Source organism: Palaemon carinicauda, chromosome 2 (assembly GCF_036898095.1).
Source record: "Palaemon carinicauda isolate YSFRI2023 chromosome 2, ASM3689809v2, whole genome shotgun sequence".
Taxonomy (NCBI): domain Eukaryota; kingdom Metazoa; phylum Arthropoda; class Malacostraca; order Decapoda; family Palaemonidae; genus Palaemon; species Palaemon carinicauda.
Genome location: NC_090726.1, coordinates 106,275,568 through 106,300,514, shown reverse-complemented (window position 1 = coordinate 106,300,514; position 24,947 = coordinate 106,275,568). Strand labels below are relative to the sequence as shown.

At 38.8% G+C, this 24,947-nt stretch overlaps 1 protein-coding gene across 3 annotated transcripts in view; it reads right to left on the bottom strand.

Moving 5' to 3' along the window:
* The window catches only part of sgg (shaggy), a 506,255-nt gene that overhangs the window by 223,640 nt on the left and 257,668 nt on the right, over positions 1–24,947 (bottom strand). The window lies entirely within an intron of this gene.

The following is a 24,947-nucleotide window of genomic DNA, read 5'->3' as shown; positions in this document are numbered from 1 at the left end:
ACAATATATATATAATATATATATAAAATATATATATATATATATATATATATATATATATATATGTATATAATATATATATATATATATATATATATATATATATATATATATATATATATATATATATTATTGGGACTTTTTAAAGCTTATTTTATAACTTTTCCACTTACAAAAATAAATAAACTGTAAACATGAAACCATAAAGATATAAGAATATTTTGAACAAAAAAGTTATTTCTGAAGGCAAGTATAATAATTAAAATGTAGCATGAGGTAGCCAACCTAAGAAAACTAAAATCAAGTATAGTACCTAGATAAAGAAAAAAAGAAAAAATTATCTTTAGATAGAAATTTTCCTCTCGACCACTACATCCGTCCCTGGACTTGCTCAGCAAGGTATCTTACTTTACTACTGGACAGGAACCACACCTAGTCACTGTGAACAAGTCAATCTAACTTATTGCATCAAAGTTATTAAAAGACCCCTTATCAAATCTTTAATATATCAATGAACGTGGAGAGCCAGACACCTATTCTTGATGTTTTAGTACCAAATAGAGAGACTAAATGCCACAGGGATTTTCAAGTACAGTACTGTAGTTGAAAACTTCAAGCATACGGATTTATCTGATTGACAAGTCAGATGTACAGCTAAAGGTTTTATCCACCATACATGAAAGTCTCTCAACATTTTCAAGGGATTTTTAGTATAAATAAAGTTGCGTTTTACCTTTAATAGTTGATCCTAAACAAATTTGACACAAGTTGAAGTATGTTTAATTCTTTTTCTAGATACAAGCATTAAAATATTTACAAAAACATCCCTGTTAAGATTTTTTGGTGTTTTTCGGTTTTCAAATAAAGTTTGCTATATTCTTTTAAGATCGACCTCAATGGTTAGTTTGTTTTTTAGTATGGACCAGAACCTATTTTCAGCAAAATAAAGCAACAGAACATTTGAATTCTTTGTACTAGATAGTGGTTCAGTCCTATAATCCCTTCAGAGTGACTTGGCTGTGGAATATTATATCACCATTAAACTAATAAGTAATGCAGTATTTGATCAAGTCGAAGGGTATTGGAGCTACATTTTATTTAGATAATTTAAAAAATACCTACATAGTTAGAAAACTTGGCAAAGGACAGTTTTTTCCTTTCAACTCCTATAACCTTCACCTTATATTTTATGGAAACTCCAAGCTATTGATGACCTTACTTACAATATAAGTCAATACACTATGACTGTTGTTGTGCATGAAATATGGCAAGCCGGAGAGTGGAATGTACCCAGTCGGTAAAGTTCTTTCACTACTGTTATCATTTCCAAAAATTGTTTAATGATAACCTAAATGTATTAATGGGACAAGTAGCAAAACCATTCTCAGGTGCCTAGTGGTAGTCTTTAGAAAGTAACTAATTACTACACTTCACTGACCATCAAATGAAATCTGTAACAGCAAGATAAAAAACAATGATTTCTATTCACAAATAACAAAAGTTGTAACATTGCATTGATAGGATAAGCTTTCATATGATCAGGAATGAACTGCATAACTACAATAGAAACTAATTTTCTTCTCTATGCATCTCGAGTCTACACTATTTGAATCACTTTAGACATGTATCCATTCTTGGATATAATTCCATATCATGAGTATCATGAATTAACTAACTAAGTATTTTTCAATAATATCTGGATTTAGACTTATGGCTAAAGATCATCTCCAAAATATGGCACACCTACTGGTATACTTGGTTATGTCGTATGTATAGCCGAGTGGTAAAAAGATTCCCTAAAACTTTAATGCATATATCACAAAGTAACCTAGGTATGCAAGCTGTTTTTTAATTTAATAATACAGTAAAGGAAAAACTTACTTAGGCAGTATTAGTACAGTATTATTATTATTAGTTGCTAAGCTACAACCCTGATTGGAAAACCAGGATGCTATAAACCCAGGGGGTCCAACAGGCAAAATAGCCCAGTGAGGAAAGGAAACAAGGAAGAATACATTATTCTAAGAAGAGTAACATTAAAATAAATATCTCCTATATAACCTATAAAAACTTCAACAAGAGAAATAAGGATACAATAGTGTCTGAGTGTAACCTCAAGCAAGAGAACTGCAACCCAAGACAATGAAAAACCATGGTACAGAGGCTATGGCATTACCCAAGACTAGAGAACAATGGTTTGATTTTGGAGTGTCCACTTAGAAGAGCTGCTTACCATAGCTAAAGTCTCTCCTACCCTTTAGAAGAGAAAGTGGCCACTGAACTATTACAGTGCAGTAACCCCTTGGATGAAGAAGAATTGTTTGTTAATCTTAGTGTTATCAAGTGTATGAGGACAGGAGAATATGTAAAGAATAGGTCAGACTATTCGATGTGTGTGTGTGAGCAAAGGGAAAATTAACCGTAACTAGAGAGAAGGATCCAATGTTGTACTGTCTGGCCAGTCAAAAGGCCTCATAACTCTAGTGGTAGTTTCTCAACGGGTGGCTGGTGCCCTACTACCCCCATACTGACGATATGGAGAGTATTCTGAATATTTTATAATCTAGTATCCTTCTTTAATCATCACCAACACAAATCATTTTCATCCTCCACTGGATCCTCATCCTCCTCATTATTAGAACAAGTGTAAGATGCAGGCAGGTGTGCATTTAAGACAATTCATAATGCAAGTGCAGTCTAAGGGTCTATAAACTTTTTGTATTTGCATGACATAAGACAAAGGACTGCATCCCGATGTAGTCCTTTGTCTGATGGGGCTATTATCATTCACCTAATATTAAGATTACCATCACCAATGTTTATCCACCCAAGACCATCAGTTGGACTAAAAATCAATGGGAAATTTTCAAGGCTTCTGCAATTGAGAGCAAGACAGTTTTCTCTAATTGTGTGCTGCCCGTGTGTGCCCTGACAAGGTGATGGTTGTCTTGACTGAATATAGCTCTTTCTGCATATGAGCATAATTTACTTCAACTACTTTGGTGTTTTTGCAGTTAAGTTGGTAAGTAAACTCTTGGATGGTTAGATCTGGTTAGGAATGGCCTTACCATTTCTTTTATGCATTTATCATTCAAGTAGATGTAGTTCTTTCACTACATTTTGTTTCATTTGCCAATTATGTTTTCTCAATGAATATGGCAACACTTTTCACGAGTAAATGATGAAAGCCAATTGTTTTGAGTTAATTTTTTTGTTTGGTGATCCTGTATTATTTTCAAGTGATAACGTTACTATTTTGGATTTGTGAACTTGTGTTATATAAATATATCGGCAACAAGCCAAGAAAGAAGTTTGGTAAGTGAAGGGATGCAAGTTTTTTAAAATATTAAAACTTAAATTGAAGACAAAAGCAAAGAAAAAGCTACTGTTGGAGTTCCTCACATGTTATAACCATAAATGTATGCACAGGAGTTGGCAAGCACTTCCTATTATAATTATTATTTGCTAAGCTTCAACTCTAGTTGGAAAACCAGGATGTTATAAGCTCAAGGGCCCCAACAGGGAAAATACCACAGTGAGGAAAGGGAATAAGGAAATAACCTAAAAGAGAAGTTTAAGAACAATTAAAATAAATCTAACATATACAAACTATAAAAACTTCAAAATAACAAGAGGAAGAGAAACAAGATAGAAAAGTGTGCCTGACTGTACCCTCAACTAAGAGAACTCTACCCCATAACAGTGGAAGACCATGATACAGAGGCTATGGCACTACTCAAGAATAGAGAACAAAGGTTTGATTTTGGAGTGTCCTTCTCCTAGAAGAGCTGTTTACAATAGCTTAAGTCTCTCTTCTACCCTTACCAAGAGGAAAGTAGACACTGATCAACTAGGGTGCAGTATACCCCTTGAACAAAGAAGAATTGTTTGGTAATCTGAGTGTTGTCAGATGTATGAGGACAAAGGAGAATATGTAAAGAATAGGTCAGACTATTCGGTGTATGTGTGGGCAAAAAGACAGTGAACCATAACCAAAGAGAAGGATCCAATGTAGTACTGTCTGGCCAGTCAAAGTATCTCATAACTCTCTATCAGTAGTATCTCAACGAGTGGCTGGTGCTCTGCCAACCTACTATCTATTATAGAGCTTTGGGTGAAATCTACTATTCCTTTTCATAAACATATCAAGATCATAATGATGGAACCAAAGACTTTATTCTAGTTATAAGATGATCATGAGAAAGAGGAAGGGGGAGAGAAGGAACATTTTCATGATGTAACCACTGTCAATGACACAGCAAGTGACATGGTGATTTATTGGGAGCCAAACATACAAGTTTTTTATTGAAAAGTTACATGAACTAAAAAGGAAGATCTTCTAAGTGTACGCAATGACTGGGAAATGGTTTCATTACCTTGAAAGTTCTGAAATACTTCTATAGGTCAATGTATTTCAAGCAGTATGTGGTGTTCTAAGATTACCCCTCCCCCAAATTATGACTTCTATATAAAGTACTTATCTTTATCAAATGATAATTGTCTTTAGAGGGATATGTTATAAAAGAGAAGAGACCAGGTGCCTTTAGGCTTTTCCAAGAAACTTTAAAGGCTTTTGAAAGCAAAAAAAATATTACGCAAAATTTTAAATGCATTTTTCTCAAAACACATTTCTACATTCTAATTCATAAAACTCTAATTGAAGGATGGATTTTAATAACCTCAAAAGCAATTTAATTGGTGATTGTGAGAAAACATAACTATTTGATTTTTTCTCCCATCTGCCTTGTCCATCACATACTGTATATCTATATGGTTGAAGGTTTGAACTACAGTACAGTACTTGAATATCACTATGGCATTTAGTCGCTCCATTTGGTATGGCTCATGGGGGAAAAGTGTAATTCTAAGTATAAAAAAATTCTACCACCATATTTCTGATGAATTATGATAATTACCTCAAGTCAAAGAGGCAACTACCATATTTTTTAAGGGTTGGGGAAAATCATAAAATAATCACAAATTCAAATATCCTCTACATTTTGATTAACCTTGCTTCTTTGCCAAATAAACTCATTCTAAAAGGCTAATATAAGAGAAAAATATAAGCAAGTAATTTTCCTTTACAAACTCCCTTCTGAAGATTCAAAGCTCTGTAATCAACAATAACTTGGCTTATATCACTATCCCAACCCACCCCCACCCTACACACACACACAAAAACCTATTTCCTTTCGATAGTCTTAGGCCTCTATTACAGAATTTTTATAATCTAGTGGTTAATGGCGATAACAATCTAGTTGATATGCCATATCTGCTTTTGTCTTTACTCTCAAGTCAAAACTAATCACATATCTTCTTGACATCATTATTAAGTAGGGAGGGAGGAGGACATATATAAACATCAGTAGAGAATAAAAAACATTCCAATTATTTCTATGAACTTCCCCAATGTTCATATTGCTGACTTGAACATAATTATGGAGGTGGGTCAGTACAAGAAAGAGACAGGAAATTTGAAATTTTAAAACAAACATTTCTAATACCCTAGACACTTGTTTACGCTAGTGCTTCAGTAAAATTCCTCATAAATACTGTAAATTATGATTAACTTAATTCTCAAGATTGTGTTCCTAGATAACATTTAATTACATGATTACTTATTTACAGTATATACTTTACCCAACACCAATCATTCTGGAGGAAAAATTAATCTTAAAATGAATCAAAATTTATAATACCTAAAAACAATTCCAAATTTGTTAGACCACATCACTAACAACTACTACTGCATTTAAAACCCAGCCATCATGATGAGCAAACCAGGAATCATAAAACTAGTACCTATTACATACCCTGCTGCTGCTAGAAAGAAATTCCTAAAAAAAAACAAAGAAAAAAAAAAAAAAAACAACTGTAACTGCCCTTTAATATCCTGTACCCTAAACCTTCAAGTCCGTCATTTGATTTGGATCAAACACCTTGTGTGCCTCTGTAACCTAGCCTTTAACAAGCAAAGACAGCATTTTTGGACAGGACAATTTTAAATATTAAACAGACTTTGAGTGAAGCGAAAAATCTAATATTGGGTGAGATAGCCATGTCGTCCTGGTGGAAGGTTTCTATAGGTAGCTTTCTAAGGGATATTTGGCTACAGTGAAATTCCCAGAGAATTAACCTTTAGGTCTCCAGGATTCTAACTCCTGACGCGAAAATCTTTAAAATTTCTCTTAAGGATATCGCATAATATCAGGGGATGTATATCTTGATACGACACATAGCAATCTTCTCCCCAAATAGCGTTTTCGTTTCGAGGGGAAGAGTGGCAAAATAGAAGAGGAGCCGTTATCAAGGTTACTCTTCCTCCCGTACTACTATTGAATATCTAGATGGCGCTCATTCTTTGTAGCATTGAGCATGGTGCTATCGATATAGTAATTTCGGGAGGGATCCTGCCCAGGCCTTTTCTATAGAAAAGGAGGGCGGGTCAATCAGGACGACATGGTTATCTCACCCAAAAGTAGATTTTTCGCTTCGCTCACAATCCGTTTTTTGGGCTCAAGCCATATCGCCCTGATGGAAGTTTACCAGAGAATTACTAGAAAGTACTGTATCTGTGGATTTTCATATGGTCATTCGGACCATTGAGACAAATGACGTTACCGTTATCCGTTATTACCACTAATCATGGACAATGTTAGTGCTTCCTGCCCCCTGCAGGGAAGGGACATACTAGACAGTAGAAAAGAGGTCTCAAGGTTTGCATATATTGTATGAACAAACATAAGTATCCACTGGGTATACAAAAGGTCACATGGTTTGTATATGTTGTCGGAACAACTAAGTGTCAACTATATCCATTATTTGTAAGCATACAATAATATGAGGTTTACTTAAATAAATAAGAAAGAGAACTCTGGCATATTTAATGTGCTAATTGCAGGCCGAAATAAGACAATTACACACTAATAGAAATTTTATTTTGAATAAATGACCAAATGGAATAACGAGTGTAACGTGTTAAAGGAATTATACGTACAACGTATAGAGAAAATATTTTTCTCCCCGGAAGGGAAGAAAATGAGTGCCACTCTAAATTTGGAAATTTTTGATAAATTTTCCCAATATAATTTCTGTAAATGTTGTATACTATCAACACTGTGTACTATGTACACAAGGCACAAGTGTTATCTGTATAATTCCACAACTGAGATTTTTAAGTCTTAGTGTCACCATGATGACACTCACTTAAAAGGTATCGCACTGGAAGTGTCCAACACCTTTTCACCCTAATTGATAGTCCCAATCAATTAACTGTTCATCGCAGCACTAGACGACAGGTTTTTTTACACTATCTGCCGCCACCACATAATGCTTCAGTTCGTGGACTAGCTTTGTGTAGTGTGTAGAACACACTAGATGACTTCCATCCAGTATATGAGTGAAGACGCTCAAAGTCCATATACTGAAAAAAGTTCAGTGATGAAGCAATTTTTCTCGGATCATAACCTGCGGGTGTACTGTCAGGATACGCTCTGCGAATGAAGTAGGTGAGCTTTGCCCTCAGTTGTTTTAGTGATAAGTTTGATCCTGAAGTTTCTCCTTTGAAGACCTGCCCTCCTCTGAAATCTGAAGTTCTACGAAGATAGACCTTTAGACACACTACTGGACACAGAAAGACATCTTCCTTCAGAGGGCAGATTCTCCAGGGACCCCATCTCTTAGTGGGTAGCTCGTTCTTGGTGAGAAAGGCTGGATCAGGAAAGGGATTCAGTTCTACCACTTCTGTGAACTGAATGTGGCCCTCATTTCTTGATAGGGCTACTATTTCACTAACTCTAGCCCCTGAGGCTAAAGCGAACAGGAAAATAACCTTCTGGGTTAGATCCTTGAGAGAACAATCTTCTTTGTTCACAGATGAAGCATAATGTAGGACCTTGTCCAAAGACCATGAAATGAGCTTCGGAGGAGCTGCAGGCCTAAGTCTAGCGCATGCCTTCGAGATTTTGTTAAAGATTTCGTTCGCCAGGTCCACTTGAAAGGCGTATAGAAGAGGTCTAGTCAGGGCTGACTTGCACGTAGTTATCGTGTTGGCTGCCAGACCTTGTTTATGAAGGTGGGTAAAGGAGGACACAGAAGTCTATATTGAAATTTCTTTCAGTCCTTTTGTTTTAACAAAAGCAGCCCACTTTTTCAAAGACGATTCATATTGACTTTTAGTTGACTTACTTATATTCTTCTACAAAGTCTATACAGTGAGCCCTCGCTACTTCGCGGTTCGACCATCGCGAATTCACGGGCTTTTTTCATTAAATACGGCATCCGATTTCATCAGCAAACCACTATTTTTGGGGGGAAAATCATTTTATTCTAGAAAATTGCTACTCTTCAAATAGTTAATTGCACATTAAGAAAGCGTGTACTTTTGTTTTTAAATTTCGGGTGTGTTTTAAAAATCGAGTATTGTTGACTTCTTTTTGTTTTACTTTTGGCTGTGATCAGATCAGCTGACGTCTAGCTGCCGGTCTCAAGAATATGCGCGTACAAAGTAGTTTATACCATTTCTTAACTTATTCAAACCATCTATACAGTTGATATTACATAAGCACCAATGTGTTATAACCTATCATATCTTCTTTTTCATTACATTTAAAACAACTCACACACACACACACACACTCTCTCTCTCTCTCTCTCTCTCTCTCTCTCTCTCTCTCTCTCCGTAAGATATAAAACCTTAGTTCACATATGGCAACTTGAGTTTAAGAATGAAATTAACATGAATATTGTTAGTTGTGGCGATGAATTCCTCGCTTCAGGAGGTACAGGAAACAAAAACACGGCATTCGCTTACAACAGCTGATTCTCTCTCTCTCTCTCTCTCTCTCTCTCTCTCTCTCTCTCTCTCTCTCTCTCTCTCTCTCTCTCTCTCTCTCGTGTTATACAATAATTACAAATAGATGAAAAAACCAAAATCGGTTTTCCTAAAGTGTCAATTAAATACAAAACGAAAAAATTATACCGTGTATACATCCATTTCAATCATAGCTTAAAATACGGTATCCGATTTTGTCAGCAAACTACTATTTTTTTAGGAAACACCATTCTATTCCAGAAAACTTTTACTCTTTAAATAGTCAATTGCGCTATAATAAAACATGTACATGTACTTATGTTTTTAAATTTCGGGTGTGTTTTAAAAATCGAGTATTTTTGACTTCTTTTTGTTTTAATTTTGGCTGTGATCCCATCAGCTGATGTCTAGCTTCCGGTCTCAAGAATATGCGCGGTACGAATGCATTAACAAAGAATTGTTTACTGTACACCATTTCTTAACTTATTCAAACCATCTATACAGTTAATATTACATAAGCACCAATGTGTTATAACCTATCATATTTATTATTTAGTACATTTAAAACCATCTCTCTCTCTCTCTCTCTCTCTCTCTCTCTCACATCGAACGTAATAGCGGTAACTTAATTTTTCGATGACTTTAAAAATGGCCTAGTATTTTCTTCTTCTTTTACCTTTTTTGCATATGGTGAGGTGGGTACAAGTTGACTTATAACTGAAGTTAGGAAAAGTATTTTGGATATGGAAAGAACCATTATCTTTCGTAACAGTTTAAAATTATCGTAAATTATCATTCTGTCATTAGCGGCAGTTTGCTATTGTGGATTAAACGCATAAGGAAAAAAAAGGTTTCCAGCTTTACTACGAATTTAGGAATTTATATGGATACGATATGTAAAATATTTGTAATAACAATGTTTACTAAATGTGTTATATCATTAGTTATCACTTTGAGCATGTGTGTTTAATGCGTTCGTTTGTTTATGATCGAAGATGGAGCGTAAACAAACGGAAGGCTTCTGTTTCAGGCGGCGTCATAAAGAAAAACATTACTGTATATAAATGGCATTCATTTCATTTATTTGGAAGTTCTAAGAAAAATTAAGTAGAACATTGGTAATAACAAAGTCAACATATAATCAATACTTGGTAAGATTGCTGTCGATGCAAAAACTAACCTATACACAGATGTGTAAATGCGTCTGTTTCTTCGTTATGATCAGAGATAAACGTAAACAAAACATTGGTTGTTATTTTTTATCGTGCTTTTTGGCGTGTTTAGGAAACACATGATATAAAATCGCCTTTAATATTTGTGCCTGTTTTAGTTTAGGGTACTGTAGTACATGCATTAAGTGTTCTGTACATTAAAGGGTAGTTTGTTAACAGTAATACGTAAAGGGAAGGTTTTAAAAGTCTGAATATACAGTACATGTTAAATAAATACGTAAATATGGTGTCACTACTTCGCGGATTTTCACCTATCGCGGCCGGGTTTGGAACCTATCTACCGCGATAAACGAGGGTTCTCTGTACTGCTTTTTGAGATCCCAAATCTTTTCTTAACAGCTAAGGCAAGAAAATCATGAAATGAAGGTTTTGGGTTCTCTGTGATGAAGCGAAGACAGTCGACTTCTGAACCTGTTGAGATAGTGCTGGGTTCAGTACAAGGACCAGCCTCAGCCTCGGTTCCATCACTAGAGGGAATCAGTTACTCTTGGGCCACTTGGGGGCCACTAGAGCTGCTGTTCCCTGGAAGGATCTAAGCTTGTTGAGGACCTTCAGCAGGAGATTGGATGGAACGAACAGGAAATTCCGGGTTCATTCGTTCCAAACTAGGGACATGGCATTCGTTATCTCCTCTAGAGGGTCCTTGTATGGGGCTACATATCGAGGTAGTTTCTTGATGTCGCTCGTCGCGAAGAGGTCGATCTCCAGTTCCGGGACTTGTTCCAAGATGGAAGAGAATGAGTCTGCGTCTGGGGACCATTCCGACTATCGGCTTGAGCCTGAAAAGAGCATCCACTGTCATATTGCGGAACATTTGTAAGTGAACTGCTGATAGGTGCCATCTCTCTAGACAAAGGATGGCTAATATCACATGGATGACATGGGACGATCTCGAGCCTTGTCGGTTCAGACACCTCACTATCACTTCGTTATCCAAGATCAGCCTGATTTGGACTGATCTGCGAGGGGAGACTTTTCCCAATGTCAAGAGGACTACCATGGCTTCCAAATTTTGATGAGAAAGGCCTTGACCAGAGATGACCAAGTCCCTTGGACTTTCCTTTGATGGGAGTAAACTCCCCATTCTTCCGTCAAGGCATCCATGTGGATAGTCATCGACGGCAGAGGTGGTTGCAAGGGCATGGTCCTAATTAGGCTCTTGACCTTCGACCATGGGTTGAGAAGTGATCGTAGTAAGGCCGGTATCGGTCATTTTAGATCTCTTCGAGCGTTTGATGCGTATCTTCTCCAGACTCCTGACGCATCTTTCAGCTGTACTCTTAGCACTGGGTCTGTTACTGCTGCGAACTAGAGAGAGCCCAGTACTCTTTCCTGTTGGTGTCTAGAAATCCTGTTGGATTACAGTAATTTCTTGACAGACCCTGTAATCTCCCTCCTCATCCCTGAGGGAATGGAGAGACGATGTGACCTCAGGTTCCAATGGCTTTCCAACCATTGAAACACTTGAGCTGAAGAGAGTCGAGACTTCTTAAAAGTTGATTTTGCATCCCGGATGTTCCAGGAACTGGATCACTTCTTTGGATGCTTGCAGACAAGCCATTTCGGATGCTGCCTGCACCAGCCGGTCGTCCATGTACGCTGCTACCTGAACACCTTCTAGGCGTAGTTGTTGCACGACTGCGTCTGCAAGTTTCATGAAGATACTTGGGACTATGTTTAGTCCGAAGGGTATGACTCATAGAACATACTTTATCTTCTGAAACTTGAATCCTAGATAGGAGAAAAGGGGGCAACTGACTAGAAGGTGCCATTAGGCATCTGTCAGGTCTATCGAGACTGTAAACGTCCCTTTTTGTAACAGGGTCCTTATGTGCTGAAGAATTAACAACCTGAACTTGCTGTTTTTTATGAACTTGTTGAGTGGCGACAAGTCCAGAATGACTGAGTTTTTCCGAGTCCTTCTTGGGAACACAAAACAGCCTTCCCTGGAATTTGATGAACTTTGCTTTCCTTATAGCCTGTATGCTCAAGAGCTATAGGGTATATTCTTCTAATGCGGGGGGGGGGGGGGGGGGAGTGTTGGAAGAATTGAGGAAATGATGGTGGAGACTTGTTCCGTTTCCATCCTAGTCCAATCTTGATTAGGCCATGGGCCCAAGGATCGAAGGTCCAATGATCCTGAAATTGTTGGAGCCTCCCTCCTACCGGAAGAGTCTCCTTGCTTCGATTGATCGGAGGGTTTACCTCCTTGATGCTTTGAGGGATGTGTAGAGGAGCAACGTCTGGATCCTTTACCTTTCAACCGAGAGGTAGTGGTCTGCCTCTCAAACCTGGGGTTGAATGCTGGTAACTGGGCAACCAGCTGTTGAGGCACCACTTGGAAGGTGGTCTGTGTTTGGGCCACCACTTGGGGCACCGCAGTCATAGTAACTGTGGGATGTTGTTGAGCAGGCCGAGGGAGAAATCTAGACTTCTTCGTCTTCCTTTTAGGTTGGGGACCCGCATCCGGGGAAGACTTCCTTTTTGAAGAGATGCCCACTTCTGGAGAAGGTTCCTATTCTCCGTGATGGCTTTCTCGATTACCTCTTTGACTACTTCGTTCGGAAAGAGGTCTTTACCCCAGATGTTAAAAGATATCAGCTTCCTGGGTTCATGTTTCGCTGTTACAGCAGCGAACACGAACTCTCTACAGGAACTCCTAGCCTTCATGAAAGCACACAGGTCCTTTACTAGGGTGGCCATATGCATTTTGGCCAGAACCATGAGCATGTCTGGGGTACTTTGTTGGCCTGCACACCTCTCTATGCAGTTTAGTAGGGATAAAGATGCCACAAGACTCTCCTTCGATTCTTGTTCCTTGCACAAGAGAAAGTCAAAGTTTAGGGAGATTCTCGCTAAACTGTCGTCCAGCCATGTCTGCGTCCAGTTTCCCTACTGAGAAGGTTAGGTGGACTTCCTTCCATTCTTTCTCCTTCATGGGCAAGGCTAACGACAGAGGCCTGCACTCCTCTAGTGCAGGGCATGGTTTGCCTGCCTCCACTACCTTGGCAACAGATTTAAATGCCTTCAACGTAAAGGGGAAGGCTATTGAAGCAGGAGCAAGAAAGGTAGGGTGTTTCTTGCTCAAGGCAGACACTTTTGACACCGAATAGCCCGCTTTTCTCAGGCTACTTGACAAGAGAGCCTGTGACTTATCGTGGTCGAAAACTATGATCTCCTTCGGTTCCGTCTCCTCTTTTGGCATTGGTTCATGCTTCAGTCGAATGAAGCAATCAGGGTAAGCGTTAAAGCTTGGCCAAAACTGGATGTCATCTAAGGGGACAGCTCCCATCTTCTCTGAGATGTAGAGTTTGCCGTTCGAAATCGGCATAAACTTCGCATGCCTCCAGGGATTGGATTTGGAACAGGTTGGGAGGTCTTGGCCTCTGGGTTGCTTGTATGAACCTCGGGAGGCGTAAGTGGAGCTTCACGGAGCTCTCTCGAATTTCGCTTCCCTTGCTTCGCCTCGTTTGCGAATGTTCTCCGTTAAATCCATAAGATGGGCCAGCACCTGGCTCATGTTGTCCAATGGAGGGGTAGAAGGTGAAAACGTTGAGGGTAACGGCTCCGGTGCCGGCACAGACGGAAGGAACTCCGACTTGACATCATCATCTTCCAGAGGTAGAGAAGACTCCTCGGGATCATCCTTTAATAGATCCTTTTCAGTGTCCACAGACACTTCCGACATCCTTACCTCCTGGTGGATGTCCATACTTTGCAACGCCTCCCTGACATCCGTCTCGATGGCAATCTGGACACAGGGAGGTCCGAGTCGTGCTTGGGGCACAAACATTTCACTACCCGCATTCGGGAACAGCAAGCTACACATCCTATCGTTAGATAGGTATGGTCCCGGAGAGTTCTTCTGGAACCCTCTTACCCACTTGCGTAGCTTTTCATGTGCAGCGTTCCTCGACTCCGTTGACTTGGGGTTGTCGAAACCTTCGGTCACCAAGATCAGGCAGATATTGCAGACTTGGGGGTCCCAACATTGCAGGGATTCGGTAATGATGGTGCAGGGGGCATGAGACCTGCACGCTTTGTGACCGTAGAAGTTCCTACTCCTATGGTTGCAGAAGATAGCATCGTATTTCATCTGGGGTTCCTCCTATAAAGAAAGGTAAATAAAATGAGTATGAGATTGTTTTTCTCACATGATAAAAAGATATGCAAATATTAATATTTTAATCATTATAGCTTAGGATAGTAAACTAGAAAGAAATAGTCAAAGACATACTTGTGTATCCCTCCCAGCCAATTGATGTGACCTCCCCCAAATATTAAAGATATAGAGTTTCCTTTATCAGGGGAACTCAAAAGAGAAGGGTTCTAACCTCTAGGGATAGAAAAGTGTACACTGCCATTGACCCTTCTTAATTATTTAATATTGTAAGGTAAGTATTAACTGAGTTCCAATCAGAGTATTGAAGGAATTCTATTCTTTCAATGTAGGATTGGTCTTAGCAAAAGACTGTACAAGGGTACACAAGGTATGTTGGAAAATAACTACTGTATAATAAATACTGTAGTTTTCTGTTTGATGTATATAATATACTGCAAATATACCGGCTACTGTATAATCATAAACTGTAGTTATGAAGGCGTGTCGCCAGCATAGCTAGCACCTGGCAGCACAGTCCGCCTGGCATGTCACCGGCTGGACTAGAAATTAGAAAACACACATACTTGTGTATCCCTCCCAGCCAATTGCTGTGACCTCCCCATCCAATATTAAGACTAGAGTGTTTCCTGATCAGGGAAAACTCAAAAGAGAAGGGTTCTAACCACTAGGGATAGAAAAGTGTACTACCACTGACCCCTCTAAACTATTTAATATTGTAGGGTAAGTTATTAACTGATTTCTAATCAGAGTATTGAAGGAATTCTATTCTTTCAATATAGGATTGGTCTCAGCAAAAGACTGTGCAAGGATACACAAAATATGTTTGAAAATAACTACTGTCTAATATATACAATGGTTTTCTATCTGCAGTAGCCTATATACTATACTGCAAATATACTGGCTACTATTAATCATATACTGTAGTTCAGCCGGCAGGGCTAGTACCTGGCGGTACCGGCCCAGCTGACATGCTGCCGCAGGGTTAGTACCTGGCAGCACTAGCTGACAGAGACAGAAAAAGCATGAAGTGAAGGGCTGCCTTATTAAAATGTATGTTTACAATAAATAAGGGTGTAAGTATATAACCTTACTGCCTTCCTCCAGGATGAAGATTCAACTGGAAGGGGAGAATGCATCATTCAGGCTTCCATCCACCCACAAGATCCGTTGCCGGCATTGCCGGTTTCAGGAATGTGGATGGCAGTCCAAGGGAGGACAGAAGAACCTTCAGCAGCAGAAGAGTCTCCCACCGGCAGCCGTCAAAGCCGGCACAACCTTCCCTGAGCCTTGTGTCCTGAAGGGAAAGACTAAGTGACTAAAAGCTGCTTATGTAGGAGCCCGGCCGGCACCGCAACCAACCCGGTAAGCGGTGAGGTTGCAGGACAATGGCCACAGGATTGCGATGGCTAAGTCATCGCTAAAGGACAGAGGGGAAGGGAAAAGGGTCCTGTATCAAGTGTAGAAGAAGGCGGCAGGATTACCGCCACTTCCACACAAGAGTGGAATAATGTTTCACTATCGGTGCCATCCTAGACGGCAGAAGAATAACTATTCTTCAGCCTAGGGTCTGCCGAATCTATCAAGTGTAGAAGAAGGCAGCAGGATTGCCGCCGCCTCCACACACGAGAGAAACAATGTTTCAGTATCGGCGACATCCTAGGCGGCAGAAGAATACTATTCTTCAGACTAGGGCCTGCCGACACAGGACTAGTCTTCTAGACAGCAGGGGAGAAGGTGACGGTATCATACTACAACTTCAGGTGCGGCCTAGGGAGGCTTAGCCTTCTATGCTGGCAGGGGAGTGACTACTCACCCAGCTGCTCTGCCTCCGGCAGAAAGACTGAATACTCTGAGGTTCTGTCGAAAACCAAAACCGGGATCTCGCCGGCAGATGTGGGAGATAGAAAACCCCAGCCTAGTAAAGCCGGAGTGAACTACTCTACGGGAAGACCAGATAGGGTTGCCGCCTGCAGCGGCACTCAGAGGGAAGGAGACAAGTACCGAGTTATATAATTCTAAGAGATGTACTATCTCCCGCTGAATCAATAAAACGATACACGAGGGTAAACGGGGATAATGTCTGAAAGTATATTACGGCGCCTAGGCTAGGCTGCCTAGCGCGAGGCGAGATCTCGGTTACCTAAATCGCCGAAACTCTAACGAATACGATCGACAAAAGGAAGAGGAAATTATGCATAAAATATATATCTTTACTAGTATAATTTTGCCTAAATAGCTTTCATAATTTATTAATGCTATTACAACCGGGAAAGTCGTTCTGCTAACTAAATAACACATGCATAAAGAACGACAGTGCCCATGGTGCCTCCGGTGACAGGCCTAGCTCCTTAACACAAAAAAAATGTACTGTAATTTCACTGTGAAGCAGGAGCTAAAAATTATACACTGTAAAGAATAAATACTCAACTTTCCAGTGGCAAAAGAAGCTGGAGATTGCATATAAAATCCTCTCAAAAGCGATCAAAACGTTAGATCAACAGGGAACACCACCATGCGAAATCGCTACAAAAATACGAATGAGCGCCATCTTGAATACAGCGCCGTCTAGATACTCAATAGTAGTACGGGAAGAAGGGTAACCTTGATAACAGCTCCCCTTCTATGTTGCCGCTCTTCCCCCTCGAAACAAAAACGCCATTCGGGGTGAAGATTGTTATGTGTCGTACCAAGATATACAACCCCTGATATTATGTGATATCCTTAACAGAAATTTTAAGGATATTCGTGCCAGGAGTTAGAATTCTGGAGACCTAAAGGTTAATTCTCTGGGAATATCACTGTAGCCAAATACCCCTTAGAAAGATACCTATAGGAACCTTCCATCAGGACGACATGGCTTGAGCCCAAAAAGATCATTATACAGCCTTGACCAAATAACACCTTTCAATGGATTGAGGATACCGATTCTCTGCTGTAACTAAATTATTATATGTGGAATTCGCAAGAATTTTGGTAGACCTTTCCTCTTGAAATAGTTCTTGGCTGAATGTAGGCCATGTGAATTTCCTAGTCACTGCAAATCCTGTGGTGTTTTGCTAACAAGCACAGCATCAGCAGCATACTCTAGGTCTGCTAAATTCCTATCACCAATCTAGTCCAATCCTTCTCCGCCATATCAAATTGTTTTATGCATTACAAAATCAGTAAGAAAATATTCATAAAATGTGACCAAGACCATTACGGCATCTTAATGCAGCCTAATAAATCTACAGAAACTCCACTTTTTGAGTTTAGAATATGTCTACATTGTGTTACCACGCGTCTCTCAGTCCCTGTCTCGGTCTTTAGCTGAAAACTACCTGTACTTTGTAGAATGTCATTAAATGTGAATTATGAGTGTGCTAACTTTTACTCATGTAAAAAGTGAATAATACTAATATGAAATATATGACACGAAGAAATTTTGTATTAGTAATAGTTAAGAAAAATGGAATAAAAGAAGAAAAAGACATATCTCGTGTCAAAAACTAGCATAACTGGTAAAACGTTCTGATAACTTTTTGGGTGGAGCTTTTGGAAGTCAAAGGCAGAAAACTGATGATGGTTGAACAACGCTGTGTAGTACTTTGTGTGATTTGAATATGTATGCCAACATGGAATTACAGTCGGCCCTAGTTATCGTGGGTTCTTGCTTCGTGGCTACGGTTTTTTGCTCATAACAATGCAATACCTATCAAACAAAAGTTCTTATTATCGCGATAAAAGTCATGTTGTGCAAGATTTAAAAAAGCCCAGGCTCCTCTGGACTGGGAGTGCTTTGGGCCATTAGGCATCTCTCCACTCCGCTCTCTCTGTACAGTGTATATCTATTTAATGGGGTGAAATATTACGGCTATATTTGAAATAAACCGGATTTTTATTATGTTATACCTCCAAGGAGATATGACATTTGTTACTTTTCTTATTTTATTGCCATACAGACTATCCCAGTGCTGTTGCCATTTATTGAAAAGCAATTTCTTGATGTTAGGTAGGAAATCATTACTGGGAATGGGATACATTCTTGGTAGTAACTCGGATGCAGCATTCTTCGCCAGTAAATAGGCCTTCTCATTCCCAGACACACCTACATGAGCTGAAAAACAACAACATCGAACCATTATACCTCTCCTTCCAATAATAAAAAGCCATTCTAAAATCTTTAAAACTAGAGGGTTACTAGAATTTAAAACTTCTAAAGCTTGAAGGACAGTCCTTGCATCACTAAAAATTGTAAATTTACCCTCCTTTTCCAACGCTATTTTCTCAATAGGGGTTAGTATGCCATACAATTCAGAAGTGAATATGGAAGCTGTTGGAAGTGCACCTCTACAATTAAAACCATTACTATGTACTCCAAATCCAACGCCAGCATCAGATTTGGAGCCATCAGTATATATAAGTCAATCCCTATGTTCTGCAACATGTTCCATAAACAGAGACCTGGATTCTAAGTCAGTCATATTCTTCTTAACTCCAATAAAGTATTTACAAAAAGATACCTCAGGTAATTTCCATAGAGGCGTTGATGATACCTTAAATGGAAGCACATTAATTCTAATTATATCATGACTGTTTAATAATTGTTTCCCCGGAAAGCCGTAAGGGTGAGGAGATTTTGGGTGCAACTCAAACTATGTTGAGTGCCTTATAAGGATTGCAGTCTGAAAGGCTAAAGAATTAGGGAGTCTTTGCAATCTAAACCAATAGCAAATAGTAGAAGACATTCGGTAAAGGTCTAGGGGTAACTTTCCAGCATCAACTAGGAGACTTGGGATAGGCGAGATTCTAAATGCTCCAGAGGACAATCTAATACCACCATGATGTATTGAATCTAATATCTTTAACTGGCTTGGGGTGGCTGAGGAGTATATTTCACATCCTTAACTAATTTTGGAAAAATTCAAGGCCTTGTATAATTTAAAATAGTATTATAGTCTGCCCCCATGATGTATGGGACAATACTTTTAAAAGATTCAGAGCCTTGAGATATTAAGCTTTTAATGCTTTTAAGTGAGAAACCCATGTAAGCCTACAATCAAATATCAAACCTAAAAATTTAGCTTCACTTATACATGGGATCCATTGACCTTTAATGTAAATATCAGTGTCTGGATGTACTCCCAGGATACGACAAAAATGGACAATAGTAGTTTTACTTGTCGAGAACTTAAATCCATTCATATCAGCCCACTGGATAATTTTGTCAATTGAGAGATGTATACTCTCAACAATTGCCAGCAAATGATATGGAGAGATCATCCACGAATAATGTTCAGAGAACATCCCGGAGAATGACCAAGGATATCCCATTAATTGCTAGTGCAAACAGGGTTACACTCGGCACACTACCCTGAGGAACTCCTTCCGTTATTTACTCTCTGATAGTCCCCCCCCCCTCACTTAAAAAACAATATGTAAAAGAAATGACTGAATACATAGTGGTAGCACTCCTCTTAATCCAAATTCATGAATTGTTTTAAGTATACCATATCTCCATGTGGTATCATATGCCTTTTCAAGATAAAAAAAAAAAAAAGACTGTCACATGATGCTGTTTGGAAGCAAAGGCTTAACAAATAGAGGACTCATGTCGTATAAACACATCAGTCGTTGAGTGTTTTCTTCTGAATCCACATTGAATGGGTGATAGAATACCCTTCTTTTCAAGGTACCACATCAGTCTTACATTGACCATATTCTCCATAATTTTACATAAACAAGATGTCAATGCAATTGTCCTATAATTTGCTGTTAAAAACTTGTCCTTACCGGGTTTTAAAAAGGCTAAAATAATGGCTAGTTCCCAAACACTTGGATAATGATGATCATGCCATATTCTATTAATAATGCTTAAAAAAATAACTTTGTATTAAAATGTACATGTTTAATCATTGCATATGGAATTCCATCAGGTCCAGGGGCTGTATCGTTACAATTAGCAAGTGCGGAATCAAATTCTCTTTCAGTAAAAGGAGATTATAAGACTCTTCCCTTCATGTTGCAAAGTTTAAAATTTTCTTTTCTTCAATGCTCCTATACTGGTGACCAGGAGCTGCTTCACACTTGCATGATACATTTGAAAAATGATCAGCCAGGGCATTGCTAACATTTGCTTCAGTCACATACTGACCATTCACCTTCAACACTGGTGGTGGGTTTGGGGTAAATTAGCTAGCAATCTTTTTTATTTTCCTCCAAACAGAAATAGTTGTGTTCTAAAGTTAATGGAGGAAACAAAAGACACCGAAGACTGACGTCTAGCTTCTTTCATGGCATGACGGAACTGTGCTCTACACTTTTTGTATGATATTAAATTTTCCTCAGTACGGCGTCTACGCAATCTAGTCAAGAGATTTTCTGGTGGCTCTGTGCATGGCAGTTAATTATGAAGACCACCATGGGACTGATCGGAGTTTGAATAATCCTGTGGTTTTGAGAATCAAATTGACTCTTGCTGTATGGAGAGTTCCATTCAGTAGGTCTATGGCATCATCGATACTTTCAAACTGCTCTGCAGTCCCCTTGATTTCACTTAGCCCACTAAATTTAACCCAGTCTACCTTGTCAAAATATTATTGTGGCGATCTTTGTAAAGGCGGACCATTGTTGGTGTTTATAATGATTGGTACATGATCACTAGTATGCCAATCATCTCATGTCCTCCAGTTTAAATTAAGAAGGCAGTTAAGAGCTTACAATTGAAAGGTCAATGCATGACAAGGTACCTGTCTGAACGTGGAAGTGTATGGGCTCTCCTGTATTAAGGAGTACGACATCCTTGTTTTCCACAATTGATATAATATTGCCCCTGATGTTTGCTAGAACATCACCCCACAAAGGATGACTACTATTCAAATCTCCAAGTAAAAGAAAATGTTGAGGGAGCTCTTGAATCACCTCTATTAAATAATCATACTATATGTTATCATTTTGAAGGCAAGTACAGAGAGCAACTTATATATTTTCTGCCTATATCAGTCTGTACAATCACTGCCTGCAGAGTTGTACAAATAGATATGGGTATTTGGGGAACATCTCGACGAATGTATAAGAGACTTCCGTCATGGCTCCCTACTCCGTGATCATATGGTGTCCTATAGCTAATATATTCGAGAGGACAAGGAGTATTATGATCAAGCTTGCTCTCCTGTAGACATATAATTATGGGAGAATGTTCGTGAATTAAGAGTTCGTATTTGGCCCTTAAAACCTGACAATTCCATTGCAAAATGGAGGAAAAAACCATGCTTTATATTTTTTGAAGAACTTTTGGATGAAGTCTTCCCCATTAGCAATTTTGGTTTCAAGTGGAATATCCATTAAATCAGGCAACGAAATGGCCTGGGAAAGGTTAGTACTATCCTTTGTAATGGAGGATAAAGGTTGGATAGTGGCGGGCAATGTCTTTTTGTCGATACACGATTGATTGATTGAAAGTTTTCTGACATCGTGACATCTGAGGTCATTGATGCTGATAGCATTTATTATACGGTGATACCTCTACATACTATCTTAATTTGTTCCAGAAACTGCTTCGTATGTTAAAACGATCGTATGTTGGAGCAAATATTCCCATAAGAATACACGGTAATTTGTTTAATTCTTTCCTCAGCCTAAAAACCCATAACTCCTTAATTGATGGCTACACATAATTACACATAACATTAATACAATACAGTATAATAATTATCTAAAAAAAGAATAATAATAAAGAAATAATAAATAAAAAAGGGGTTTTTATGTAACACTTTACCTTAGCGACAGGCCAGCGAAGGTGTAGGGACTGCTACGCAGGAGAAGATGGAAGATCAGCAAGGAGGTAGGGACGGCGACTTTGTACGATAACGTGTACGATAACGTGTACGATAATTTACACTAACTTACACTACTTGAACTTTGACTTGACTTAGCTTATTTTTTTTTTTTTTCATTTTTATAATTTTATAATTTTATATTTTTTTTTACATTTTTTTTTCTTTTCTTATTTTCAATTTTCATCACTTTCACTCGATTCGGTCTTCCTTTTCTTTGCTTCACTTTCTTTCTTTTCATCATGATCACTAGACCGTTTTAGAGATTTTTTAAAGAAACTATCGAGTAAAAGTTGCTTGGTACAGCTTTTGAGTATTTTTCTAAAATGAGTTAAACAAACATCCTCGAACTGCGCAACTACACGGCAAACCTGAAGTTTCTGTGGGTGATGCTTGTCGATGAAATCAACAAAGTGTTGATGATATGCCAACATCTGTTTTATTTCCGCCGTACCTAAAATTTGGCCTACCTCCTCGGTCTCCTCCGACTCACTCAACTGCGCTTGGAACTCATCATGCTGCATGGCTTGCAGCTCCTTGAGTTCCTCGGTGGTGAGCTCTTCATGATGCTCATCGACGAGTTCGGTGATGTCGTCATCATCCACCTCCAGACCCATGGACTTGCCAAGGGATACGATCTCTTCGACGCCTTCCTCGGCGGCAAGCACAGGTTCATTCTCAGGGCCAAACCTTCGAAATCTCTGGGAACAACAGCATCAGGCCAAAGCTTCTTCCAAGCTGAATTGATGGTCCGACGAGTTACTCCCTCCCAAGCCTGATCTATGATCTTTAAGCAGTGCACGATATTAAAGTGGCTCCTCCAAAATTCACGCAAAGTTAAGTTGGTGCTTTGTGTGACATTAAAGCACTGCTTAACCCTTTTACCCCCAAAGGACGTACTGGTACGTTTCACAAAAGCCATCCCTTTACCCCCATGGACGTACCGGTACGTCCTTGCAAAAAAATGCTATAAAAATTTGTTTTTCATATTTTTTGATAAATTTGAGAAAATTCAGGCATTTTCCAAGAGAATGAGACCAACCTGACCTCTCTATGACAAAAATTAAGGCTGTTAGAGCAATTTAAAGAAAATATACTACAAAATGTGCTGGGAAAAAAATAACCCCCTGGGGGTTAAGGGTTGGAAATTTCCAAATACCCCGGGGGTAAAAGGGTTAAATAAGTGCTTGGTGTACAGCTTCTTAACCCTGGATAGGTACGCTACTCGGACACCCCTTTAAGGGTATACTCGGTCGCGCGCGACCCCGACTCCAAAAAAAATTCAGGAAAAATTTAGTTATGCATCAATCTGTATTGTTTGACTTGCTAAAAATACTTCAAAGAATGCTAAAAACTACTGAAAATATAAATGATACCCATCTACAAAATAACTATTTATTGGAAATATATTAAAAATTTAAGTATACAAAAAAAAGACGACGTAAATATTCACAAAAAATAGAAATATACATATACACATAAATCCCTTTAGGGACACTTTCTTAGATGGCAAAGCAACAGCGTGTAATTGCTGGAAATGAGTTGCACCCATAGACGTCAAGATCTGAAATGAGAAAAAAAGGGTAACTTTTTTTGGCCAAAATAATTTGTCCAAATTTCATGATTTTTTTGGGGTACCCAAATGAAATAGGAAGAGGCTAATTTTTTTTATAGAATAAACTCATATTATCCTAGAACAGAAATACATAATAAAATGTGCACTAAGATGTAATTTACTGTTATATCAGGGGCGAAATCTAAAGGTCATTTTTTGACGGCCTAGTTTCACAATGTAAATTTCTTATGAAAATCATTGTATCTCCTATAAAATATGATATTTATGCATTAAAATAAACCAAAATATCACAAATTCTATACAGAACAAGAATATATAGAGATATGCCAACTTACCTTTCGGGTATGTCAACAAAATGGCCGCAGACCGCAACAACTCTTACAGCCCAATCTACCACTTGAAAGGAAGAATGGGGTTGCAAGCTCCATATTATCATCAACATCTCTTTTTAACTCCATTAGAAGTGTGTTGATGACATCCATGCCGAGGGAATACTGCCTGCTGGCCATTATTAAAGATAAATTCAAAATAAATAGAAAAAAATCAGAAATTTGCAAAAAAAAAAAATTCAGAAATTAGCATTTTTGGGAAAATGGACCTCATGGCAATATATGGCATCTAAGCCAAAACCAATGTCATGCAAATGGTAGACACACCATCCACCCACACTTTCCAACTATAAAGAACCAAACAAGTATCAACACTGTTCAACAATTTATAATTATGTAATAACTTTGCTGTTTGATCACTTACCCCTATAAAGGTATTTCAGGGTCGAGGTCGACCCCTGGGGGGGGGGTAAAAAAACGGGGAAGGAGGGAAGTTAGACGAAAATCAGTCCTAAAGCAGACAATGGCATGTAGACTAGTCACCCCTTGCAGGTCGATCACTTCCATAATCGAGACAGCTGATGATTTATGGGGAAAAAAAAGGTTTTGAAAATGCTGTAGGGGTCGCGTACGACCCATCATACCTTTCCAGGGTTAAAATTAGAGATGACTTGCTGGTCCATGGGAGGGGGGGGGGGGTTTACATTGTCCAAACAAAGCAAGCACTTCAAAGGCAAATTCCTCTCATGAAGGTACTTCTTGACAGCAGGGCCGAAAGCTACATTTAACCATTCCAAAAAGATATGCCTAGCAACCCAAGCCTTAGAATTAGAACGCCATAGAACATGTAGCAAGTCTTTATTAATTCTATGTGCTTTAAATGCCCTACGGTTTTCGGAATGGTAAACTAATAAAGGCTTAATTTTGCAGTCCCCGCTGGCGTTGGCACAAAGCGCAAGAGTCAACCAATCCTTCATTGGCTTATGTCCAGGCATTTTCTTCTCTTCGGCGGTAATGTACTTTCAACTAGGCATCTTTTTCCAGAACAGACCGGTTTCATC